The following is a 25493-nucleotide window of genomic DNA, read 5'->3' as shown; positions in this document are numbered from 1 at the left end:
TCCTGGGAGGAAGTATTTTTATTCGTATTTTGCAGATGATGACACAAGACCATAGTGGAGAAGAATAGCAGGAAGTGTTGGGCCTGACCGAGACCACACAGATAACAAGGGTCGTGTAACCCTCAAGCTTGTTTTTTCGCTACTCTAGATAGATAGTTGAAAACCCCATAGCCTCAAGTTCCCCTGATGGCCAGAGTCCTCACCTAAGTGCTCAGCATGCAGAACTGTCACACTGGGCACCTGGGCCCTGACTGGAAGCAAAGAGAGGCTTTTCTTCAGAACCCAACAAAACACCTTCCTCGGACTTTATAGGCTCCTCAATGTTTGCTGACTGAGCAGGCAACTGATCAACATATTTCATTATTTTCCTGAAGAATTACTACTACCCTTAGAGGTGAACCCCTAAGCTGGGATGGTTAGTAGAAAACTTATTTTAGAAGTACCTTAAAGGTCCAGTTTGCAAACTCTACATTAGGGAGCATGGAAGGTCAATTGTGCCAAGTATGGGGTGCACTAAATCTCAGAAATCACCTCTATATAATTCATCCATATAATGAAAAACCACTTATACCCCAAAAGCTACTGAAATATGTATATATAACATAATACACACACACTTTTTTTTTTTTTTGACCCCGGGTCTCACTGTGTCACCCAGGCTAGAGTGAAGTGCCATGATCACAGCTCACTGCAGCCTTGACCTCCCAGGCTCAAGCGATCTTCCCACCTCAGCCTCTTGAGTGGCTGAGACTACAGGCACATGCTACCATGCCTGGAAAATTTTAGTACTCTTTTTGTAGACACAGGTCTCTGCCATGTTGCCCAGGCTGGCCTCCAATTCCTGGGATCAAGCGATCCTCCTGCCTCGGCCCCCTGAATTGCTGTGAGTATGGGAAAAAAATATTAAAAAAAAAAAAAGAAATACAGGCCAGATGTAGTGGCTGATGCCTGTAATTCCAGTACTTTGGGAGGCCAAGGTGGGCAGATCACCTGAGGTCAGAAGTTCAAGACCAGCCTGGCCAACATAGTAAAACCTCGTCTCTACTAAAAATACAAAAATTAGTTGTGTGTGGTGGTGGGCACCTGTAATCCCAGCTACTTGGGAGGCTGAAGCAGGGAGAATTGCTTGAACCCAGGAGGCAGACATTGCAGTGAGCTGAGATCACACCACTGCACTCCAGCCTGGGTGACAGAGCAAGACTGTCTCACCAAAAAAAAAAAAAAAAAAAAAAAAACCTGCTCTAAATTCTGTCTTCCAGAGACAAATACTGTTAACATTTTGATGAATATCTTTCTGGCTATTTCTCTCTGTGTCTACATTATTATCTATCTAAAAAAGTAAGAATGAATGTTCCATTTTCTCCCACATCTTTGGAGTCCTTTAAAATGTTCAAAACGCCTACTGAGCATTTTCCATATTGACGTAATGAAATAATGAAAAAGAGTATTTGTCTACCTATTTATCAATCTACATATTATTCCCTATAAAAACTGCCATTGTATTTAAAAGAATAGTGCCACGTATGATGATTTTTTTTAAAACGTTCTCATTTTTTAGCCATTTTCAATAAATACAAGCAATGTTTTCACTCTGTACTCCTAGGAACCAGTCAGCCAAACATTGGCTTCCTCTCTGAGTTCACATATGTGAAAGGAAAGTTGATACTTCTTACTTGCGTGCCTCGGAGTTGTTTCAAAATGAAACCAGAACACTCCTAGTCTGCAGGCAGCTGCAGTAGCCATAGACAACTGGAAATTATTAAGTTGCAGTGAAGTGGGTTAGGGAATCTCCCGGCACCCCACACACACAGAGAGGGGTGCATGGATTCTTTTAAAATGAAGACCCAGGGGTCCATGACCGCAGTTATAGAGGAGCAACCCTCCTGGGGCTGTTTGCTGTCTATGGAGTGGGCGGTGTTGGGCCTGAGGAGAGGAAGGGGCCTGAGGTACTAGCCTTTTGATTCTGCCAAAACTTTAGAGACATTTCTCGAAGAAGAAGCACACTACCTCTTTCTCTCTCTCTCAAAAACAAAAAATAAAATAAAAGAATTACATAAAACACATGGCAGGAAATGAAGACTGTTGGGTTTTCTCCCACAATCTCATATAGATATTTTAGGCTCTGTGGCGGAGAGAATGTCCTCCACCTGTCTGTGCTATTCACCAAGCCCGATCCATGCCTGTAAGCTTCAAGCTTTGGATAACTTTTCTTTTTTCTTTCTTTTTCTTTCTTTCTTTCCTTCTTTCTTTCTTTCTTTCTTTCTTTCTTTCTCTCTCTCTCTCTCTCTCTCTTTCTTTCTTTCTTTCCTTTCTTTCCTTTCCTTTCCTTCCTTCCTTCCTTCCTTCCTTCCTTCCTTCCTTCCTTCCTTCCTTCCTTCCTTCCTTTTCTTTCTTTCTTTTCTTTCTTTCTTTCTCTTTCTCTCTCTCTCTCTTTCTTTCTTCTGAATTACGGTCTCACTCTGTCATTCAGGCTGGAGTGCAGTAGCGCAATCATAGTTCACTGCAGCCTCCATCTCCCCAGGCTCAAATGATCCTCCTGCCTCAGCCTCTAGAGTAGGTGGGATTATAGGCATGCACCCGCATGCCCAGCTAATTTTTTAAATTTTTAATGGAGATGAGGTATCACTATGTTGCCCAGGCTGGTCTTGTACTTCTGAGCTCAAGTGATCCTGCTGCCTTGGGCTCCCAAAGCACTGGAATTACATGTGAGTGTTTCTGATGACTTTTTAAATGACAAAAATAATCATCACTTTTGAGTGACATCTTTCTCTCCGGCAGCACAAAGAGTTATATTGTTCTGGTTAGCCCTGGCCTTTCCCTATAAAACCCTAAATTTCATTTCACACAGGACTGTCGCGTGGCCAACGCGTGGACATTCCACACAGGAGACGCGTGCCTGTGTCTCCCCGTCTCCAAGCATCCTCTCTCTCTCCCAGTGCCCCATCATCTTCATCCCACTGGAAGCCCAAGCCTCTTCTAATGACTCTAGATTCTCAGACCCCCAAAGCAGAGAACAGGAGCTGCTACTACAGCCTTGCTGCTCCCAGACCCAGAGGCCGGACCTCGGTTGTAAGCTATTTACAAACACAGGGTCCTAGAGTCCAGCTCAGACAGACCTGCTAAATTGGAACCTGCATTCTGATGAGACTTTAGGTTTGTGAAGCACTGGTCTGCACCATTCTCCTAGGGGCATAGTTTGAGCTTTGTCTCCTCAAACTTGCATGTGACCTGGGCCAGGTCAGGACAATTCCCTCCAGCCTCATTTTCTCCTTTGTCAGGAGGACGAAGTAAAGCCACTCCAGGGGACAGTGTGATAAACAGAGCAGGCTGTGGAGTCAGGCCACCTGCTGCAGCACTAGGTCAAGTGATCCAACCTCTCTGTGCCTCATTCTACTCATCTGGAAAACGCCGACAGTAAGTACCCAATTGTTAGGGCTGTCACATGAAGGTGGAGTGAGAACATCTGTATTCATTTCCTATGGCTGCTGTAAAAAAAAAAATTACCATAAATGTAGTAGCTGAAAACAACACAAATTATTTAATCTTACAGTTCTGGAGGTCAGAAGTCTGAACTGGGTTTTGCGGGGCTAAGATCAAGGTATCAGCAGGAGGCTCTAGGGGGGAATCTATTTCCTTGCTTTTCTAGCTCCTAGAGGCTGCCTGCCTTGCTTTGGTCTGTGGCCCTCTTCCATCTCAAAAACAGCAGTGAGCAGTCAAGTCTTCAAATCACATCACATCACATCACATCACTCCAACATGTGCTCCTGTCCTTACAGCTCCTTCTCTGACTCGCCTGCCTGCCACTGTCACTTGCAAGGATGCTGTGATGACATGGGGCCCACCTGGATAATCCAGGACACCCTCCCCACCTCATGGTCAGCTGGTTAGCAACCTTAGTTTCTCCATTGCCGCGTAATATCGAATATTTATCGGCTACAGGGATTGGGATATAGACGTCTCTACGGGGCCATTATTCTACCCACCACACATAAAAGGACTGCTTCTGTGCCTGGCAAGTAGCACACGATAAATGTCAGCTGTCTTTCTTGTGTTCTGTGATTCTGAAGACAGCCTGCCCCACCACACGGGAGCAGAGCACTGGACTAGTTGTGTTTTTGCAATGAGGTGACCAAAACATTGTCACTAGAAGCTTTCTCTTGTACTGTCTTGTCTTATGCTCTTTAACTTTGGCTGCCGTGGCTGGACACACACGGATGTGTCTCCCTCGGCCTCTGACAAGCCAGTCACAGTGACCCACCCACCATTCCATGTCTGAAGATTGAGAAACCTTTATGTACTAACTATTCATGGTTGCTAAGTTATAGCCTCACTATGCAGTTATGGAATCCACTGCATCCATTTATCTGAATTCTTTCCTACAGACCACCCATTCTCTATTTTGTGCATTCATTCATGCATACATGCACTCATTTATGCAGGAAATATTAACGCTTATCATGTGCTAGGTGCTGGAGTTAACACGGATGAGTGGTACTATCTCTGTCTCTCAGTAGAGGCCTCACTCCCTGCAGAGATGTTTTGGGAGCTACCAACGGGATCCAGAGGAAAGCTGAATGGCCCTGAGTCCCCCAGGCCTTGCTTCAACAGCGCAGCGTCAAATTTTTCTATTTTACATAATCTTGCTCTTGTAAGATTTTGTTTGAAAACAGAGTCTTCTTTCTAGTGCCTGGCACACAGTAGGCACTCATAAATGCGAACGAGTGTCTGGAGACCGCTGGCTCAGGACATCAGCTGCTGACACCCTGGGATCCCCATTTCAGGCTCCTTTGTCACTAAGCCTGGAGACTCCTTTCCCCCCAGGCTCTCCCTATATGTGTAGCCCTCTCCTCTGACCTTTATCGGCCTTGATTTCTGATTTATTTACTTATGTTTTTATTGCTATTTCTGAGCCACATCTTTTGCTCTACTTCTGCTATTTCTGGAGCACATCTGGCTGTTCCTACCATCTTTCTCTCTCCTGTTAGCTAAACCCCATCTCATCATCATAATTCCATTCTACAAACTGCTGTGATGACGTCTCCTGCCTTCCCCAACTTCAATATCTCCCTCCCCAAGCCCAGCCCACCTTTACCAGGGAAGAGGAGTCATGCTACCTTCCCCACCTCAGCCCGCCCTCTCTTCTCTTATTACCACAGGGCGGTGCAAATATCTAACACTCTCACACAGCTCTTTTTACCCTGAGGCATTTGAAATTACTTGAATTAAGCTGCCTCATTATTTACTTTCAACAGCTTCTAATAACACCTTATATTTATAGTTCTTTAGAGTTCGCAAAGCTCTTTGACATTATCACATTTAATTTGAGCCTCAAACGCCCTTATGAGGTAAGCAAGACGGTGACTTTTATTTTTGCTTTACAGGGAAGGAAACAGGCTCAAAGAGAACCAATGCTTTGCCCAAGGCCACTTGGCACTAAGGCGGAAAAACTGGTCCCAAACCCAGATTTTCTGAAGTCCGGCACTTTCTGCACCGTGTGTTGGGCCTCAATTTCAAAGATGACAAAGCTTCAGGACCTGTTTCAGTTTTGTTTTACGAATGGATTTGGCAAAGGAAGAAGGCAAGGCGGTTAATCCTGGCTGCAGCTGCTGGAAAATTTGCTACACCCTCCTCAGTGCTAGCTGTGTATTGAACTTGGAACCTCAAACAAAGCTTGGTAGAAGAAAGACAAAGAAGGCTTCCGTTTACATTCCATTTTGGTTCCCCATTTGACTTCAAAGAAAGGAAAGAGAAGGAGGAAATTCACATTTTTGTCACTGTTACAGTCACGTTAATTATGCCATGCTTTGTTATGAAACACAGTTCTTTTTTTATGAAATAGTGCAGCCCTTTGGAACCAGTGAAAATACTAAGTTCAGCAAAATTTTACACAGCACACCATTGAACTGCATGATGATAGAAGGATAATTAAGATGTTGTATCTTAATTATCTGGTAGCAGAAATATGAGTCTCCTAGTCTCAAGACTTCAAACAGTAAGCAGTGAACTGCACAAGATCACGAGGCAGTCACCCCCTCTCTGTTCTGTTCCCTCTCCTCCACAATCCTTGGAGAAAGCTGTATAGGTTGGGTTGTCCTCAAAACCTTAGACATATGTGAAATACATAGGATTTAGGAAAGTGGTGTTTTTATTTGTTTGTTTTTTAAGGTACTAAAAGAAATAAGAGATTGTACCTTCTGAGTCAGGCAAAATGAATGGAAACTGTTGAAAGCTCCTTAGAAAAAGGGATCACAGTAAAAGCTAATCAGCCTTCACATCAGTTTTCCCTTACTGAGTCACTTTAGGAGCAAAATAAGAAATAAATGATTACAAACTTGAATATGAGACAAGAAGCACTCCTGACTAGGGATCACTGATTTGAGTTAAAGAATGCAGAATGCCTTTCCATTAAAGGAAAAACCCTGTGGTTTTGGATTGGGAACAGGGGATTCAGTGTGAATCGGTCACAATTTAAATAAATATGTATTCTAACTGTCTCTACTAAAAGGGCTAAGAAGCAGTAATAGCTCAGTAGCAATGAACACATCTGATGCCCTGATTTTGGTTTCTAAATATCATTGCACTGGGCTTCTTGGAGAAACTGAATAGGTTCAGGGCTGGGAGAGGGAAAGTACAAGGTAAGCCTGTTCCGTACCAGAAAGTAGAAAAACATTCAAAGACTTATAGGTTTATGTAAAAAAAAGACATAAGATCATGCAGGCCGAAACAGGGATAAGTGGCTCCCTGAGGAGGGAATCTAATGGACAGAAATAACTCTACCCACCAGTCATGTGGTTAATGATATGTAAATGACGCTTTTGAAGCCACTTAAACTATATAAAGTTTTTTTTTTTTTTTTTAAGAGTTTTGCTCTTGTTGCCAAGACTGGAGTGCAATGGCGTGATCTTGGCTCACCATAACCTCTGCCTTCCGGGTTCAAGCGACTCTCCTGCCTCGGCCTCCTGAGTAGCTGGGATTATAGGCATGTGCCACCACACCTGACTAACTTTTTGCATTTTTAGTAGAGACGGGGTTTCGCTGTGTTAGCCAGGATGGTCTCGATCTCCCAACCTCAGGTGATCCACCCTCCTTGGCCTCCCAAAATGCTGGGATTACAGGCTGAGAGCCACCATGCCCAGCCTATAAAATCTTAAAGACCCAAAATTAATCTTGGTCTTCTTTGTATATTCATTCTCTTCTGTCTTGCTCATAAGATTAGGTATTTAATTTATATTTATAGATTTGATTTGGTTTTTTATTCTATTTTTTTTTTCATTGAAAGGGACTTTTGGAAAGAAACCAATTATTTGATCACATAAATAATCACCTTGAGGGTTATCTGTTTTCCAACTTTAGATTTTCCTATACTGGATTTCCTAAAAGCAAAGAATACACACTGTACTCATATACGTACGCATATGTTATAGAACTAAAAACTACAAGTGGTGGTGTATGAAGTTTATAAATGAATTTAGATAATTACTTTAATGGGAAAATTAGAATAAAGTTCCAAAATATATTGCAATTTGTTTAATAGATAGTTTGATCCAGACATCACCTTAAGTTTTATATTGTACTGTAAATATATTGAGTAAGCTTTAATAATGAGTACAACTGAATTAAACACATAAAGTTTCTCTCCATCATCCCCGAACGCACTCCCCACAGAAGACTTAAAGGCCTCATAATAACTAAGGGCCTATGTGTCACAGACCCTAGGACACAAAAGGCAGGAATATCTTTGATGAGATTATTATTCTCTAGTACCTCCTCTGAAATCTGGAGAATCCACCTGCGGTACCTCTGAGATGAAGGACATTTTGATTTGATGTGGCAAAGTCAGATGAGCCACATCAAATTTTAAGAACACATTTCTCACGTTCCCATTTGCAAGCATACCTGTGAAATATAGTCTAATAGATGGAATGTCACCTGAAGTCTACAGAAATTAAAGGCTGATGCCTCACGCTGTCCCTGGGCTAAATCTGTGGTCCTTAGAAGACTGACCTCACCAGCATGCCTCATCAGGGGCACATGCACACGCAGACTCACACTCGTGCTAACACACTCACACATACCTATGTTTACCCCTCCCTGCTCTGGCTGATCGAGTTGCTTATGTGCAGACTGTTTCATCATTGCAACTACTACTCGTTTTCCGGTCTGTACCTTGGCTAACTTGAGGAGAGCCACAGTTTTCTATGTGCAGATATAAGAAGCCTGAATTCTTCCTTCTGGTTGAATTAGGGACTACAAGGGTTTCTTACACTCTACCTAAGATCGGTGACATAATCCAAGAATTCCCCAACTCAGGTGCAGTTTGGTGATCTCTGGCCATGCACATTGGATCGGGTACCTTAAATCATGGCCTAGCAGCCCCGTCTCAGCCAGGGAGTTTCCTGACACCAGGCTTGGCATATTGGAGGCCTTATCTAGCTGGTCAATCTTCCAACTATCTAGGAACAGAGTTGTTCCTTCCCTAAAAAGGCATACCACGGAAGTCATTGGTCTACACCAAATGTTTATTAATTTTATCCTTATAATGCTCATCAGGGTTTCTCAGCTTCAGCACTATTGGCATGTCGGACTGGGTAACTGTTGTCGGGGACTTTCCCGTGCATTGAAAGATGATTAGCAGCACCCCTGACCTCTACTCACTGAATGCCAGCAGACCTTCCAAAGTTGTGACAACCAAAAATGTCTCCAGTAATTGCCAATGTCTCCTGAGAGAAAACTCACCCCTGAATGAGACACACTGATATACACAAATAATATTGTTCAAATTGGCTAACCATCTCGGATTACAATCACCTGAAATCTGTACAACCGTCTTACCATTTCATACTTAGCAATTATCTATATTATCATAATGCAGGTATCAACTACATTTTAAAAAGCAGAAAATATTGAGTGGTCATAACAGTTTGAGCTATCATCGTCTTGGTTTTAAACTATATTCCTACTTCCTCTAGTCAAATGTATCTGTGACTTTTTAGGCCCCCTTTTCCCCTCACAATACTCAATTCTAAGATAAACTGCAGTGCACGTTTATTTTTATTTTCTTTTGCCTAAAGAAAGGACACGGGACAAAGTTACTGATAACTCCAAGTTGCAGAGTCAGTATTTGTAAAACCTCTCAAAATGTCTCTTATCACTGTTATAATACAGCAGGTCAGCAGTCAAAAGAGGAAAGGAAACAGGGAAAGATGATCTTTTTAAACTGGCGTAAACATCCTTCTTTATTTGCCATGGCCCCTTATTATCATCACTTTTTCTTTGCTGGGATAGCATAAGTATTTTTTTCATGCGACATTATTGCCAATTACTCCAGAGATAAGATAGCGTTTATTTATCATTATTTCTACATAAGAAACTTGAGGACATTGTGTTTTTCTGCCTTTGAAGTAGCAATTTCATTTTCAATCTCTCTCCAAGATGCTGACGGGCAACTGTATATCCTATCTTCCCTTAGGCGCTTTTACCAACAAACAGTATAAAACACTAGGAGAATCTATTGCTCTGTCTTCCGGGTGAGTCACACAGCTTATTAAAAGCTCATCAAGGCCAGAGCAAGCTCAGATGACTTGATAGTTGATGAAACCCAGAGGTTTTTTTTATTTTTTAATTTAGTGAAGTCTCACATGGCCTAATTAATGCTAAGGTTCCTACGGCCATGGTCCCTTATAGTTTAAACACTTATATTTAAATATGATAATTACCCTTAAATAATTATAGCAATCCAGGCTTGAATACAAAGCAACCAGAAGAATGGGATTGATAATTAGAAACTTTATAGAATAATTAGGGAAGAAATTACTTTCTCTTGGTCCTCTGTAGAATTGGGAATTTTTAGAGCAGGGAGAGACTTTGGGGATTACCTAGACCAGTTCCTTTGTATTACAGATGAGGAAGCTGGGAGTCAGGGTGATCTGGTGATTTATCTAAGGTCAGCAGACAGCTGATAACAAAAAAAAAGAGAGAGAAATTTTCCTGTGTTTTTGCATTAGACCATTGATTTATATTATTTTTGGACATTTGGACAATAAAGAAATCTATTTGTTAATTAAATTGAGTTTTTTTTATAGCTAGACATGATAACAATAAGGGGCCATGATGATAATAAGGGGCCATGGCAAATAAAGAAGGATTTTTACTCTAGTAGCACCTGTAGCGCTAGACGTTATGTGTATCTCTTAGAAAGAGGTTTGTAGTACAAAGATCTGGGCATAGAGCAAAGGGTATTATTTATGGCTCCAATACAGATTTCTAGGAACATTTAGATATTGGGTACATTTAAGTTCAGTGAAGAAGAAAGAAAATCAAGTTCAACATTTTCTGATTTTTTTTTTTTTTTTTTGAGACAGAGTGTTGTTCTGTCGCCCAGGCTGGAGTGCGGTGGTGCAATCTAGTCCTGGATTCAAGTGATTCTCTTGCCTCAGACTCCCGAGTAGCTGGGACTACAGGCATGTACCACTACACCCAGCTAATTTTTGTATTTGAGTAGAGACAGGGTTTTGCCATGTTGGCCAGGCTGGTCTCGGACTCCTGACCTCAGGTGATCCACCCGCCTTGGCCTCCCAAAGTGCTGGGATTACAGGTGTGAGCTACCGTGCCCGGCCTGATTTTAATGAAGAAGAGATTGCATTTGAAACCATTTTGACCAACAGAAGAGATAATCAAGTATTGCTGGAAATAAAATGTTTTCTGCCAGTTGCTTCTGGTTTTAGCAATCTTGAGTAGAGATACCATTGAAAAAGAAATCTGATAGGAAGAATTCAAGGCAAAGAGACCATTGTGGTTGAAGAGGCCTATCGTTCTAGACAGAGATGGGAAATGGCATTGCCGAATATCTAAGTTAATCTAGACAGCAACAATGGTCAGGAGCCTTTGTTCTGCAGCCTCCACTGCCCAGTTTCAAGCCACACCTGCTATATCATATTAACCTTGTCCACCTTTACCCTGCATGACACTACTATCATTAGGTTCCTTCTCCCTTCAGGTAAGAAATCATTAAAAAAAAATTTTTTTTTGGTGTTCCCCCAGACTTTGTCCAAGCTTAGGTGTATTATTTAGTTGGTCTGAGGAAACTGTACCAAGTTTGAGTTTGTAATTTTGGGCAGAGAGGTGTTTACTCCATGGCAGAACAGAAACCCACACCTGAATCTCCCTGGTTCAAATATGAAGCCACGCTTTGCATGAGTAAGTACTTCCGTGGTTCAGATCCAGCTCTCACTGCCTCTGTGGGAGCTAGCTCTCATGTGAGTGGTCTGAGGTTTCCTTCTCTAACATGAGTGGTGCTTCCTGTAGATGAGGGACTAAACATCTCAAATCAGGGTGTATCACATTTTCTATGAAGGTGATATTCAGCGAAGAAGACACCAGTCCACATAAATTCTATTTGCAGGAGACTTGTTTTTTGATTTATTATCGTCATCCTCAGAGAATAGCTTTCAACAGCAGGTTTGTGTATACTTTGGTCTGTGAGTCCGTTTCAGTGAACATTTTCTAAACACTGTCATTGGGTTCACTGTTTTGACAGGTCCAGTAGAGAAAATGGTCCTTTCAAGGAGCAACGTCTAGTTTATTTATCCTGTCACTTTACTGTAGTTTAGATACATTTGCTGCAAGTTGCTTGGGTTTGTGTATCTCAGTCACTTACTTCCTTTTTCAAAAGCATCAGAGCAGTAGATGGTGCAATTGCTGCTTAGTTAATTTTTTTGTGCACTTTATTCCCCCAATTAAGAGTGTGTAAATTCACTGATTCAGATGCTACATAACAATAAACCTGAAAATAGTAATATCAACATTTATCAATGTTTACTTGGTAAATGTCAAATTTATCATGACCTTAAATATTTTAAAAATTAAATATTACTGCAAATAGAGTCACAAAAAGTGACTGAGCATTTTGGGTTGGATTTTCAAAGTCTTAATGGAATGAATAAGTCTGGTTTCTTAGCACTAATCTCTCAAAAAATCAAGGTGTTTGGGAAAGAGCCAATATTATAATGAGCTTGAAGAATATTATCAAATTAGTCCTGGTTGATGCAGTGACTGTCCTAACTTGTGAAGCCATCAGTCTCCATTTGAAGATGTCAACACCAAAAGAGAAACAGTGTCCACAGTGCTCCAGGCAGTGAAGAGGAAACCAAAATGAAAAAGCCTCACCCCCATGAGCTTCTAATTACAGGGAAATAATAGGTAGGAGATTGTAAGGGACAAATGAACAGAAATAACAAGATAATATTGAGCAAGAAGAAATTTTAGAATGAGCTCAGGAAAGTAATTCCATCAAACTTCTCAGTATAATCACTGAGCCATTATACTGCATAATATTGTTGGGGCTATTAGTATTAATAATAGTAATCATCATTATTACAAATGCAGTAGAGAGAACAATTTTGCCACTGTAGAAAGATAGTACAGATAGACTTCAAGAGAAATGTCCCTTCGGTCATATGATGCCATGTACAATCTGAATTCTAAGAAAAAAGGTCCTAACCATTTGATTATCAAAAAAATACTGCCTGACTACATTCAAGGGAAGTGTCTTCTTTACAACCGTACTCTGTTAATTATAGAAGATTTTTTTTTTTTTTTTTTTTTTTTTTTTTTTTTTTTTTTTTAGTTCGGGTCTCGTTCTGTCTGCTATGGCACAATCATGGCTCATTGCAGCCTCTACCTCATGGGCTCAAGCGATCCTCCTATCTCAGCCTCCCGAGTAGCTGGGACTACAGGTGAGCCCCACCCCACCTGGCTAGTTTTTGTTGTTGTTGCAGGTCTTGCTGTGTTGCGTAGGCTGACCTTGAACTCCTGAGCTCAAGCAATCTCTCACCTTGGCCTCCCAAAGTGTTGTGATTATAGGAGTGAGCCCGGCAGAGAAGATGATTCTTAATATAACTGACTCAGCTGAAAAAACACCAGAACCAAGAAGGGTCGTTTTACTGCTTGTTAGTTAATAGCACATTTATCCATCTTACTATTTTCTTTCCCCTTTCAGAAGTAACCCACAAAATAAGTTTATCTTGTTTTTAACTTTGAGCCTTATAAGAAATTACCAAACTGTTAAGGATTTTTATGTTTAAATTCATGAAAGATATTGGTCTGCAGATTTCTTTTCCTTTCTTCTTTATTTTTAAATACTGTCTATGTCATATTTTAGCGTCAAGGTAATACTGGGCTCATAAAATTAGTTGGGAAGTACTTCCGCTGTTTCTATTTTCTGGAAGAGTTTATTTAAAATTAGTGCTAATTTTTTTTAGATGTTTGGATAAATTCACCTGTGAAAACATCTGTGACTGAAGATTTATTTTTCACGAGCTTTTAAACTATGAATTTAATTTCTCTAATGGTTATAGCTACTCAGATTGTCTATTTCGTCTTAGTTGAGAGTGGGTAGTTTTAGGTTTTTAAAAAATTGACCCACTTCTTTAAGTGATCAAATATATAAGCATAAAGTTGTTTGTAGCATTCTTTTGTTAACTTTTTAATAGCTATAAGATCTGTAGTGATATCTCCTATTTTATTTTTGATTTTGGTGATTTATGTCTTCTTTTTTATTTTGGTCAGTCTTGCTAGAGGTTTATCAATTTTATTAGTTTTTTTCAAAGAACTAGCTTTTGTTTTAATTGATTTATCTCTGTTGTTTTCCTGTTTCTACTGCATTGACTTCTGTTTTTACTTTGTTTTCCTTCTTCTGCTTACTTTGGATTTATTTTTATCTTTTTTTTAAAGTTTCTCAAGTTATGAACTTAAATTATTGATTTGAATCCTTTCCTCATTTCTAATTAAGCATTTACTGCTATAAATTCCTTCTCAGGACTGCGTTAGTTGCATCCCACATGTATTGATATGTTGTATTTCATTTCACTCAGTTCTATGTATTTTCTTTCCTTTGAGAATTCCCCATTGACCCATGGATTAGTTAAAAGTATATTATTTAATTTCCATATGTTTAGAGATTTTTCTATCATTTTTCTGTTATTAATGTCTAGTTTAATTTCATTATGGTCAGAGAACATACTCTGTATGATTTCAATTCTTCTGTTGAGAGTTTTTTCTTTAATGGCCTATGATATGATCTATTGGAAATGTTCTATGTAGCCTGAAAAAAAAACTGTGTCTTCTGTTCTGATTTGGTGGGGGTGTTCCATATATGTCAATTAGAACCTGTTGTTTGATTGGTTTGTTTAGATCCCTCTTAATCCTTGCTGTTTCTTAGTCTGTCACTTCCCAAGAGAGGGTAGAAAAACATTTTGAACAGAAAACCTAGGCTAGTTGTTTACTTTCTTTCACATATTCGTTTACTAATTCAATATGCACAGAACATTAGGAAAAATATTTAGCATTTTATGAAAAAATAAACAATGATTACTGAAACAGTTTCCACCTTTTTAATTTCAAAGAAATCTAAAAGTGAATGCTTCAAAACCTAGAAGCTGTTTTTCCAACCTAAACAAGCCTTCTTTCCTCATTAAATCTTAAAGAGACCCTTCATATTTTGCTAAGTTTGCACCAGTTTCATATCTGATGATCAAACATTTTATTGTACCTAAATTCACTTTGTAAAGTAATCCATGCTGTTGTTTTCTACTAAGATTTCTCTGTGTGAGGTAAGGATTAGTCTTGACTTACATGAATTTTGAATAATGCAAAATCTTCACAACTACATGCCTTCCATAGTGTGACTGCTGTATAATAAAAAGCTAGTCAAGTGAAAAGAATATGGCCTTAGAGTGAAAAGGCCTAACCTGATGAAAGAATCTTCAGATTGTGGAAGTATGTGTTATGAGCAAAAAAAAAAAAAAAAAAAAAAAAAGAAAAGTAAATTTATTTGGCTATTTCATAGTGATTCTGCATAATAAGTAGAGTAATGAGGAAAAATGTTATAGCAACCTGAGGAAAACACATACATTAAGAAGAAATGAAATTTAGACTCAAACAGCACATGACTCAATAGCAACAACAAAAACCAGATGGTAATAGTCTATTATCTTCAAATTGCTAAGAGAAAATAAATGTCAATCTAAAATTTCATATCAAGCTAAACTATGATTTAAATGTAAGGACAAAATGAATACTTTTCAGCTAATAAAAACTGAGCTTACCATTTTTTATCACTCAGTTGTTGCTGGGTAATCAACAAAGCAATATAATTAAGTAAACAAGAAACAGGACACAAAATGAATATGGGGATGTAAGAAGCAACATTAAGCAAAAAAACTGGATAACATGTGGGTATATCCAATGAATTATTAACTACAAACTGATTTAAACGATTAATTTTGAGATGTTTAAAGGGAAAATAGAACCACAAAAAGACTATAGTGTGGAATATTGGCAAGCATGGGAGAAACTGGAATTTAAAAATAAGAATGGTATGCAATTTAGTATGAGGGACAAGATTTCATTAACATTTCATTTACCTGTTATCATGTAGAAATAGATCCCAAGTATCAGAGGCTTAAAACAACAACCACTTTATTGGCCCACAATTCTGTGGGTAAACGGTTTCTTTTCACTCCCTTAATGCTTGTATTAATTACTTTATTACTAGTTTTAATTTACTTGTATTAATTAATTACCTGTTTACTAGTATAGAGATGGTTCAAACAGCTAGAAGCTGACTGGAACACACAACTGGGACCATGTGCTGGGACCTCAGTTCTCATTGTCAGCTCAATTCCTCAGTTCTCTTCCATGTGGTCTAAAGGCTTCTCCCTCTCCGTGTGGTTTTTCCATACAGTCTCTCCATGTGGCTCTCCAGCAAGTTAGCCCATGGCACCTAAGAGTGCAAAAGCAGAAGCCATTAGGCCTTTTAAAATGTTATATTCAGATCTGATGTCACTTCTGCCACATACTATTGGTTAAAGACAAGCCCAGATTCAAGAGGAGCAGACTACACAAGCACCTGAATACTGAGAGACACATTTCAATGTAACAGAATATTACAATTAACTTTAGAGTTTTTTTATATCAGTTATGCATGCTAAAAATTTAAGGTAACTAGTAAAGTAATTAAAATAAAGTGTTGAGGGCCCACCCAAGAAAACTCAATAAATCGAATACACTAGAGAAAACTGATGGTAATAGGGAAAAGTAAAAACAAAGCATAGTAAATGCAAAACACAATAAAAGATAGCAGACATCAAACTAAACATGTCAGAACTTACAATAAATATAAATGGGTTAAACCAGCCTTTTTTTTTTTTTTTTTGGAAACAGTCTCACTCTGTCGCCCAGGCTGGAGTGCAATGGCGCAATCTCGGCTCATTGCAACTTCCGCCTCCCAGATTCATGCCATTCTCCTGCCTCAGCCTCCCAGGTAGCTGGTATTACAGGCGCCTGCCACCACGCCTGGCTAATTTTCTTTTGTATTTTTAGTAGAGACGGGGTTTCACCATGATAGCCAGGATGGTCTCCATCTCCTGACCTCGTGATCCACCAGTCTTGGCCTCCCAAAGTGCTGGGATTATAGGCACAAGCCACCGCGCCCGGCCTAAACTAGCTTTTTAAAAATCAGAGATTCACTGAGAAAATGTTTAAATCTAGTCTATGCTTTGTGTAAGAAAATACTCAAATTATAATGACCCAGAAAGATTGAAAAAATAAAATAAAAAGAAAAATATATTAGGCAAATACTATAAATAATGAAGATGATGTAGTTAAAGTAATATCAGATAACAGATACTTTAAGAAAAACCTTGGTTTTAGTGATAAAGAGGATTAGGACTTAGTGACAGAAAAAAAAAGTTGATCAGAAACAATCTTGAACCCATATGCAATGAACAATATAGTCTTATGTATATATAAAGCAAAAAAATAGGATAAATTATCAAAATACCATTATAATGTGTGAAAGAGAAGACAGAAGACAGAAAAAATAAGTCAATATATAGAAAAGTTGAATACAATGATATTAACAAGTTTAATATAAGAATACATGAGGAACTGTTACCAACAATTAAAGTCCTGAGCACATATAGAGAATTTATTAAAATTGAGCACTCTTCTAGGCCACAAAGGAAATCTTAAAATACAAATTATCAATAGCATACATAATAAACTGGTCACAAGGCAATAAAATTATAAACTGCAATTTCAAAGTAGCCTGAAAGAAACAATTACAATTAAATTTGAGATGTGTTTAAACCTGAATGACATTCTACGAGTATTATATTTTAAAACTTATGAATTACAGATAGTGATACAAGAGGAAAAATTATAGCTTTAAATGTCTACATTTTTAAGATAGAAAATAGATGAGTTAAATGTTCAATTAAAAGTTAGAAAAAAAGAACAGCGTAAACACCCCAAAATTAGAATTATATAAAGTTTAAGAAAGTCTAAATAATTCTCTGACAAGATTGATCAAGAAAAGAAGGCACAAATAAACACTATGAAAAATAAAAGAGTTTAACATAAAGATCATTAAAAGTTAACTAAATACCATGAACAACTTCATGATAAAAAAGGGCATTTTTGGTTTAATGTGAATTATGTAAATTGACTCAAGAAGAAATAAAAAACTTAAATAGGTCTATATCCAAGAGTAATATTTTAAAATATTGAACTGATACAGGATAGACAATGATGAAACCAAAGAACAACTAACAAATTCAAACAGACAATTGCTGAAAAAAATCTGGTATCAACTTATCATGGGTACTAGATGATTATCAACCCACTCATAACTTTTGGAAAAATTAATTCAAAGGTTTAAAAAATAGACATACCAAGAAAGCACTATGCCCAGAAGAGTCTACAAACAAGTTTTATCAAAACTTTAAGGGGCAGGTAACTCTTTTTAATACTAGAAATGTTTATAATAGAGGCCAGGTGCAGTGGCTCACGCCTGTAATCCCAACACTTTGGTAGGTCAAAACAGGCAGATCAACTGAGGTCAGGAGTTCAAGACCAGCCTGGCCAACACGGTGAAACCTCTCTACCAAAAATACAAAAATTAGGTGGGTATGGTGGTGCATGCCTGTAGTCCCAGCTACTTGGGAGGCTGAGGCAGGAGAACCGCTTGAACCCAGGAGGCAGAGTTTGCAGTTAGCTGAGATTGTGCCACTGCACCCCAGCCTGGGCAACAGAGTGAGCCTCCATCTCAAAAAAGAAAAAAGAAATAAATGTTTCTAATGGAAAAGAAGACTCATTTCCCCACTTAGACCAGGCAAGAAAATATAAAAAGGAAAATTGAATGTAAGCTTATGTATAAACATAGATGCAAATACTATAAAAAAAAATTTTAGCAAACTGAATTCAGCAATGTATGCAAAAATGTTATCATGACTTAGAAGCAGAGAGTAGAATGATGGTACTAGATCCTGGGAAGGATAGCAGGAAGAAGGGATGCCAGAGGTTGGTTAAGAAATCAAAAGTAAGCCGGGCGCGGTGGCTCACGCCTGTAATCCCAGCACTTTGGGAGGCCGAGGCGGGCGGATCACAAGGTCAGGAGATCGAGACCACAGTGAAACCCCGTCTCTATTAAAAATACAAAAAATTAGCCGGGCACGGTGGCGGGTGCCTGTAGTCCCAGCTGCTCAGGAGGCTGAGGCAGGAGAATGGCGTGAACCCGAGAAGCGGAGCTTGCAGCGAGCCGAGATCGTGCCACTGCACTCCAGCCTGGGCGACAGAGCGAGACTCCGTCTCAAAAAAAAAAAAAAAAAAAAAAAAAAAAAAAAAAAAAAAAAAAGAAATCAAAAGTACAGTTAGATAGGAGAAATAAGTTCTAGCATATTCTATAGCACTATAGGATGACTATAGTCAACAATAATTTATTGTATAGTTTCAAACAGCTAGAAAAGAAGATTTTGAATGTTCCCAACATGAAGAAATAATAAATGTTTGAGGTAATGGAGATGATAATTACCTTGATTTGATCATCACACATTGTATGCATGTATCAAAATATCACTCTGTACCCCATAAATATGTATAATTGTAATGAGTCAATTCAAAATAATAATTTAAAAAATTATCATAACTAACCAGTTTATCACAGGAATGTAAAGATAGTTTAAGGCATAAAAATCTATTAATATAATTTGCCATATTAAAAAATTTTAAATATATGATCATCACAATATATGCCCAATAAAAGCATTTAATAAAATTCAACATTTATTCATGATGTTAAACATAAAGAATATTTAATTGAGGAACAGAAGGAAACTTTCTTAAACCATCAAGATCATTTATTAAAAACTTACTACAAATGTCACACTTGGTGGTGAAATGAACTTTAAGAAATTGTACTCTTAGTTCTTAGTGATGTAAAGGGAAAATGCAACATTCTTGCAAATGTGAATGAATTTTATTCCTCTGACATTTCTCTTCATATCTAAACATTTATTATTTGCTCCCATGATATACACCAAAAATATCTAAATTTCATAGCATAGAGTTCAAAGGTTTCTTGATTAATGCCACATAAAGTAGATAGCATCCCCACTGGTATCAGTTAAGATAGGTTCAGTAATAGTGTGCAGAGACCATAATAACAGTGACTTACAGAAGACAAAAGTATGGTATGGCAACTCTACAGTCATCAGAGACCCAGGCTCTTTTTCAATTGTTGCTCTATCATCTTCAATGTATGGCTTCCATCCTGTGGTCCAAGAAGCTACTTTAGGTCCAGCCATCACATGCACATTCTGGCCAAGCAGACAGAAAAAGTAAAAAAGAATGAATATCCCCTATCTCTAAGGACATTTTCAGCATGTTGTACACATCACCTTATGCTTATATCCCATTGTCCGGAACTTAGCTATATGCCATACCTAGCTGCAAGCGTTGCTGGAAATATAGTTTTTATTCCAAGTTGCTAGTACCCAGCTAAATTTGGGGGCTTCTATTGCGGGGAAAGAAAAGAACTGCTATTGTGAGAATAATCAATAGTTTCTGACACACCATCCTTCTCCCTTTCTTTTCTCCTCCAAATGGGAGAATACTAATTTGATTCCAGAATACTGACTGGGTCATGTTGTCACAGAATCCTTGGGATATCACTTCACCATCTAGAAACCTCTGTGGCATGGATGCCTTCTGCCTGACTATTGCTCATACCCACTGGGCTCATTCTGCCCACTTGGCCCAGCAGGCTGCACTCAGCTCACACTACTGGCCCAGATCCCACACCTGCCAAGTGCCAGCCAGGCACAGAGTGATGAGGGGTGTGTGGGTGGGTGAGTGCAGGGTCCAGACCCTGCACACAGCCAGGCACACTGGTAGGGCAGGCAGCTCCAGGTACAGGCATAGGTGCCAGCTCCATGCAAGGCTGCAGCTGGACCAAAGTTACTGCACGCAGCTTCCACTGTGGGCACCTGCATCTGGACAAGAGGAATGTGGTGGCACCTGGAAGTTTGCAGATGCCAGAAACTGCAAAACCCCAAAGAGGTTGCCACAGCCTTGGTTCAGGGAGCCCCTAGGTCTGGGACGCCCAAAGGGCCATAGCTCTTCTCTCCTTGTCACCCACAACATGGTGAGAGGGTGGCTGGGGCATGTATTTCAGCCTGGTTTGTGTTACAGCTAGCTCTTTTAGTCCTGCCATCTGGCAGGTCCTGAGTTCTTGTCCCACGTGCAGGAAGAATGAGGTACACAAATAAGTGAATGGTGAGCAAGGCAGAAAGGAGCTTCATTGAGCAGCAGAAAAGTTCTCAGGAGACCCTAAGTGAGTAACTCCTTTCTGCAGGCAGGTTGACCAGTGAGTGTCCAGCCCTCAGCAGAGAGGAGACCCAGAGTGGATAGCTCCTATCTGCAAGCAGGAAGGTTGTCCCATCATCAGCCTGAGTCTGGCTGAGTCTGGGGTTTTTATGGGCTTCAGAGGGGAGGGAGTGCATGCTGATTCATCTATGAGTGGCCATGGATGGGCCAGGAAAAAGCGCCATAAATTCTCACCCCATTTGCAGAACTGGCAGCCTGGCCCCCCGGCTTCACGTCATCCCTGGCTTGAAGGTGGGGCTTCACTGGGGACATGTCCCTTTCCACCCAGAAGCCTGTCTGCCTCCTGCCACCATCAACCTGCCCTCTATGGCACCCATGGCACCCAAGCTATTTGTGCTCAGGGATGTCTGCAGGCCCCTGCAGAGTTGCCCTCAGCACCCCCTCATCCTCCCTCCAGTGCTCATGTCCGAGCCCAAAGTCTGAAGGGAGCTGAGGTGGCAGGGGGCTGGCATGTCAGTGCTGCTCCAAGCATGTGCACACTTGGTCAGGTTGCAACAATGCTTGGGCTTGGCCTCAACTTTGCTCCAAAATTGGAACAGGCACTAGGAGCAGGGAGAGGCCAAGCAGTGGGAGCAGGCACTTTGAAGCCTGCAGGTGCAGGGGTGCTTCCTGGTTCCCCAAGAGCACAGGGATGTCTGGGTCCTCAGCCACAGCTGGGTGGCTGCCACTGTGCCCAGGAGGGCAGAGGTCTACCCCTCCAACTCAGAAGCTCCCACCTGTTCTCTGCTCCTCTCAACTTCATGGAGCCTGCAGCCCCCACTGCACCTTTCCCACTGCAGCTGGCATCATGACTGCTGCTGCCATTGATGTTTACTCTTGAACACAGCCACTGCATAATAAAAGGTCTCATGCACAGATGCATTGATATAACCCTTCTGGGATGCTCTGCTCCATTTCTTCCCTCCATGAAGCTGAACTGGTAAACTGATCAAGACTTAATCTGAGGGATGATCTAAGCATCTTTATTTCTGGTCTCTTTTTCTTGATTTATAATTGTCTGGTTGTTCTCACAGTAGCAGTTTGCTAGTGACTTGCTTTGGGCATGCATGGGATGTGTATCTCATGCTTCCTTCTACTTTACCCAAAAGTCATGTCATAAGGGTCATGGGCTTGAGACCAGCTAACAAGTAAAATACAATGGATACGATCATTTTAGTTTTAAAGAAAAAGTACTTGGAATCAAAGTCAAAATCTCAAGGGACTGCTTGGTAATCAAAGATGGTAGCTAAATTGTTTTACATATAGAAGGAACCAAAGAGGCTGGAGGCTGTGAGGTGGAAGGATCAGAAGGAAAACCACCTGTAGTAGGATGGGGCAAGGAGAGACGAGAAATGACAGTGGGGATTTGCAGACTGTATTCTGTGCAAATACCTTGCCAACCTTCTCTTTTTTCTTATCTGTGAAATATTCAGTAAAGTGTACATGGTTCACTAAGGCATTATATGAGTAGATTCTTGATGGAATTCAAAGAAAAGGAGGAGACAGATGACAGTCTGGATTCTACCACTTGCAAGTTCAGAAACTCAAGACAAACTAACTTAAGGAAGAGAAAAGGAAAGTAAGTTGGCTTATAAAACAGGGAAGTCTGGGGATGAATTTAGATTTAGGCATAGTAAATAACATTGTTTTCTCTCTCATTTCCCTTCTCTCTCCTGCCATTCAATCTCTCTCTCTCTCTCTCTCTCTCTCTTTCTTTCTATCCATGGCTGCTTCTGTTTTCCTCTTTCTGTTGGCCTCACTCTTTTCCTTTCCACTGAAGACAGGGTTCCTCCATGCAACCAGGGAAGGCACCCACTGGTAGCCCCAGATTCACATTCTCCCAGCTCAGCCATCGCAGCAGAAAAGCAATTCACTCACCACATTTGTGAATCAATTCAAAGGAAAGCTGTTCCTGCTGAATCATGTGGCCATTCTTAAACCAATCAGTATATCAAGCATATAATGAACCATGAGTGACCCAGTCTGGATCACATGACTGTCCTGTGGCCAGAAAGTGATTGACATCCTGTCAGTCCATTTGTGGTACTATAACAAAATACCTGAGACTGGGTAATTTTAGAAAGAACAGAAATTCACTTCTTACATCCCTAGAGACTGGCAAATCCAAAATCAGGGCACAAGCATCTGCAATCTGGTAAAGGCCTTCTTGCTGTGTCCTCCTATGGCAGACGATAGAAGGACAAAAGGGCTCAAACTCCTTCCATCGAGCCCTTTTACAATGGCATGAATCCATTCATGAGGGCAGAGCCTATATGACCTAAACACCTCCCAAAAGTCACCATCTTCCAACATTGGGGATTAAGTTTCCAACACATGCATTTGGGAGGACACATTCAGACCACAGCTCAACCCCATCCAGACCATATGGAGTTAGGGAAATGTTCCCCAAGACAAATGGGATACTGGGACCAAATGTGTTGGGCAGGAAACAAGAACAACAATAACAAGACCAAATAACCCAACAGCTTCCCCAGTCCACTATACTATGTTATGTTTTCTGTCTTTAAACTAAGATTAAATCACCACCCCAGAACTGGGCAATCCATATTCTCCTACCACTGTGAAAGTGTTGAATGGATGGTGTGAAGAAATAAAAATGGGCCTAACAAGGACTGAGAATATCATTTTTGAGTCAGAAGAAAATTATGGAAAAAACTGGGTTTGGCTTGGCAGCTTTTGCAGGGATGCCAAGTTCATGACAGAATGGATTCCTAGGAATAAGATTAAGATGTCAAAGTATGTTCATATTAAAATATTGACAGATTTTACCAAACTGCACTACAAAGAAGGGATTTCAGTGTACACTCCCACCAGCAATGCCTGTTTCCCACACCCTCACCAAGACTTTATATTATAGAACTATTTAACCTCTTTCCTCTGAATAGTTTATATGATGGCTTTGTAAGGCAGGGTAGCTTGCAATTAATCGTGAGAGAAAATACACGTTTTTTTTCCCCTAGATTTCTTAGCTGAGGATGAATTATTTCTTTTGTGTATGTGATAATCTATGCCTATAATGTCTATTTTATTTCCTTTTTTAAAATGAAAGCGTGTTTTAAAATAGAGTTAGTAATGTGCATTTACTCAATATAGAGAACATGTGTGTTTCTTAGACCAATTCCATCAGTGTAGAATGTGATTTCATTTCAGGAGTTTAAGTGAACAGACTGAGACAAATATTAAAAAATATAAAAAATTAAAATGCCTGAGAGATAAAACAGTTTTCATAGGAAAGAGAAAATCTTCTGGAGAAATAAGCTAATTTTAAATTAAACAGACTGCATTCCCAAATTCACGTGGTGTATTTATGAAGCACTGTTGGAGAGAATCTGTGCTTCATGACCTGACACTGCTGAATGGCACAATCCTCCCACGAACACCAGGGCTGGCCTATACCTGTGGTTTTGCCCCCAAAAGGCAAGGGCAAAGGTTACACTCAGCCAGAGTCTTAAATGCCTGGCTAAAAAATGTTTGAAACAAAAAAGCAAATATGAGTAGGTTTTCATTTATTCTTTTTCCAAAATGCCAAAAGCAGATATTTATTTATTTATTTGAGATAGGGTTTGTTTTGTCACCCAGGCTGAAGGGCAGTGGGAGGATCATAGCTCACTGCAGCCTTAAACTCTTGGGCTCAGGTGACTCCCTGACCTCCACCTCCCCAGTAGCTAGGACTACAGATGTGCACCACCACACCCAGTTATGACCAGGCCCATTCCAGAAATTATAAGAACACTCCAAGGTGCTAGAGATGGGGGTCTCACTATGTTGCCCAGATGTTCTCGAACTCCTGGCCTCACTGGATTGCCAAAGTGCTGGGATTATGGGCAGGAGTCACTGCTCTTAGCCTTAATTTTTTTTTTTTTTTTTTCTTTGAGACAGAGTCTTGCTCTGTCGTTCAGGCTGGAGTGCAGTGGCATAATCTCGGCTCACTTCAACCTTCACCTCCCAGGTTCAAGCGATTCTCCTGCCTCAGCCTCCCTAGCAGCTGGGATTACAGGTACACACTACCATGCCCGGCTAATTTTTTTGTATTTTAATAGAGACGCGTTTTCTCCGTGTTGGCCAACCTGGTCTCGAACTCCTGGCCTCAAGCAATCCACCTGCCTCAGCCTCCCAAAGTGCTGGGATTACAAGCATGAGCACCCACACCCAGCCTGGCCTTAATTTTTTAAATAAGAGGTTGTATATGTGTTTTACCTACTGGATTTAAATAGAAATTTTCTATTAAGACTAGTTATATATTAAGATAGAATTAGCCATGTAAGCCTTCTGATATTGTAGCAATAAACACAGATGAAATGGAAGGATGCAATTTATACATTCTCATGAAATGGTCACTTGAGTTCCATTGAAATCTGCATTCATAGCCTAAATGTAGTAAATTGAGATAATATGGATAATCTCAGTCAAAACTCGTTTATCTCATCATTATCTAACTATAGCAGGTCCAAGTTATGCCATGTGACTCAGCTCTTCATTTTCTAAAACTTTAAAGTTTTAAATCCACAGGAAGTTTCATCCATTTTAAAAATATACTATAAAAACATGCTGGATTCAGACAGACCTGGGCTTGGTACTCAGTTCATCTTGAACAAGTTACTCAACCTCTTTAAGTCCCTCTTTTATAAAATGAGGACAGTGACACAGTGCTCATCTCATGGAGTTATTGTGAGGCTTAAAATGGGTCATATGTAAGGGCTTAGAGCAATGCCTACACATAATATGCATGCTCCAATATTGTCATTATCACTATGGTTAATGGCACATGG

At 39.9% G+C, this 25493-nt stretch overlaps 1 long non-coding RNA gene across 1 annotated transcript in view; it reads right to left on the bottom strand.

The window, feature by feature from the left end:
- The window catches only part of LOC135968107 (uncharacterized), a 65689-nt gene that overhangs the window by 26319 nt on the left and 13877 nt on the right, over nt 1-25493 (bottom strand). Inside the window, exons 2-3 of the long non-coding RNA XR_010582588.2 lie at nt 19514-19655; nt 15582-15781 (exon numbers count right to left, since the gene is read on the bottom strand). This is a non-coding gene — a long non-coding RNA (uncharacterized lncRNA). The remainder of the gene's footprint in view (nt 1-15581; nt 15782-19513; nt 19656-25493) is intronic.

Source organism: Macaca fascicularis, chromosome 17 (genome assembly GCF_037993035.2).
Source record: "Macaca fascicularis isolate 582-1 chromosome 17, T2T-MFA8v1.1".
Classification (NCBI taxonomy): Eukaryota; Metazoa; Chordata; class Mammalia; order Primates; family Cercopithecidae; genus Macaca; species Macaca fascicularis.
Note: the sequence above shows the minus strand (reverse complement) of the source record. Positions and strands in the feature narration are given on the sequence as shown.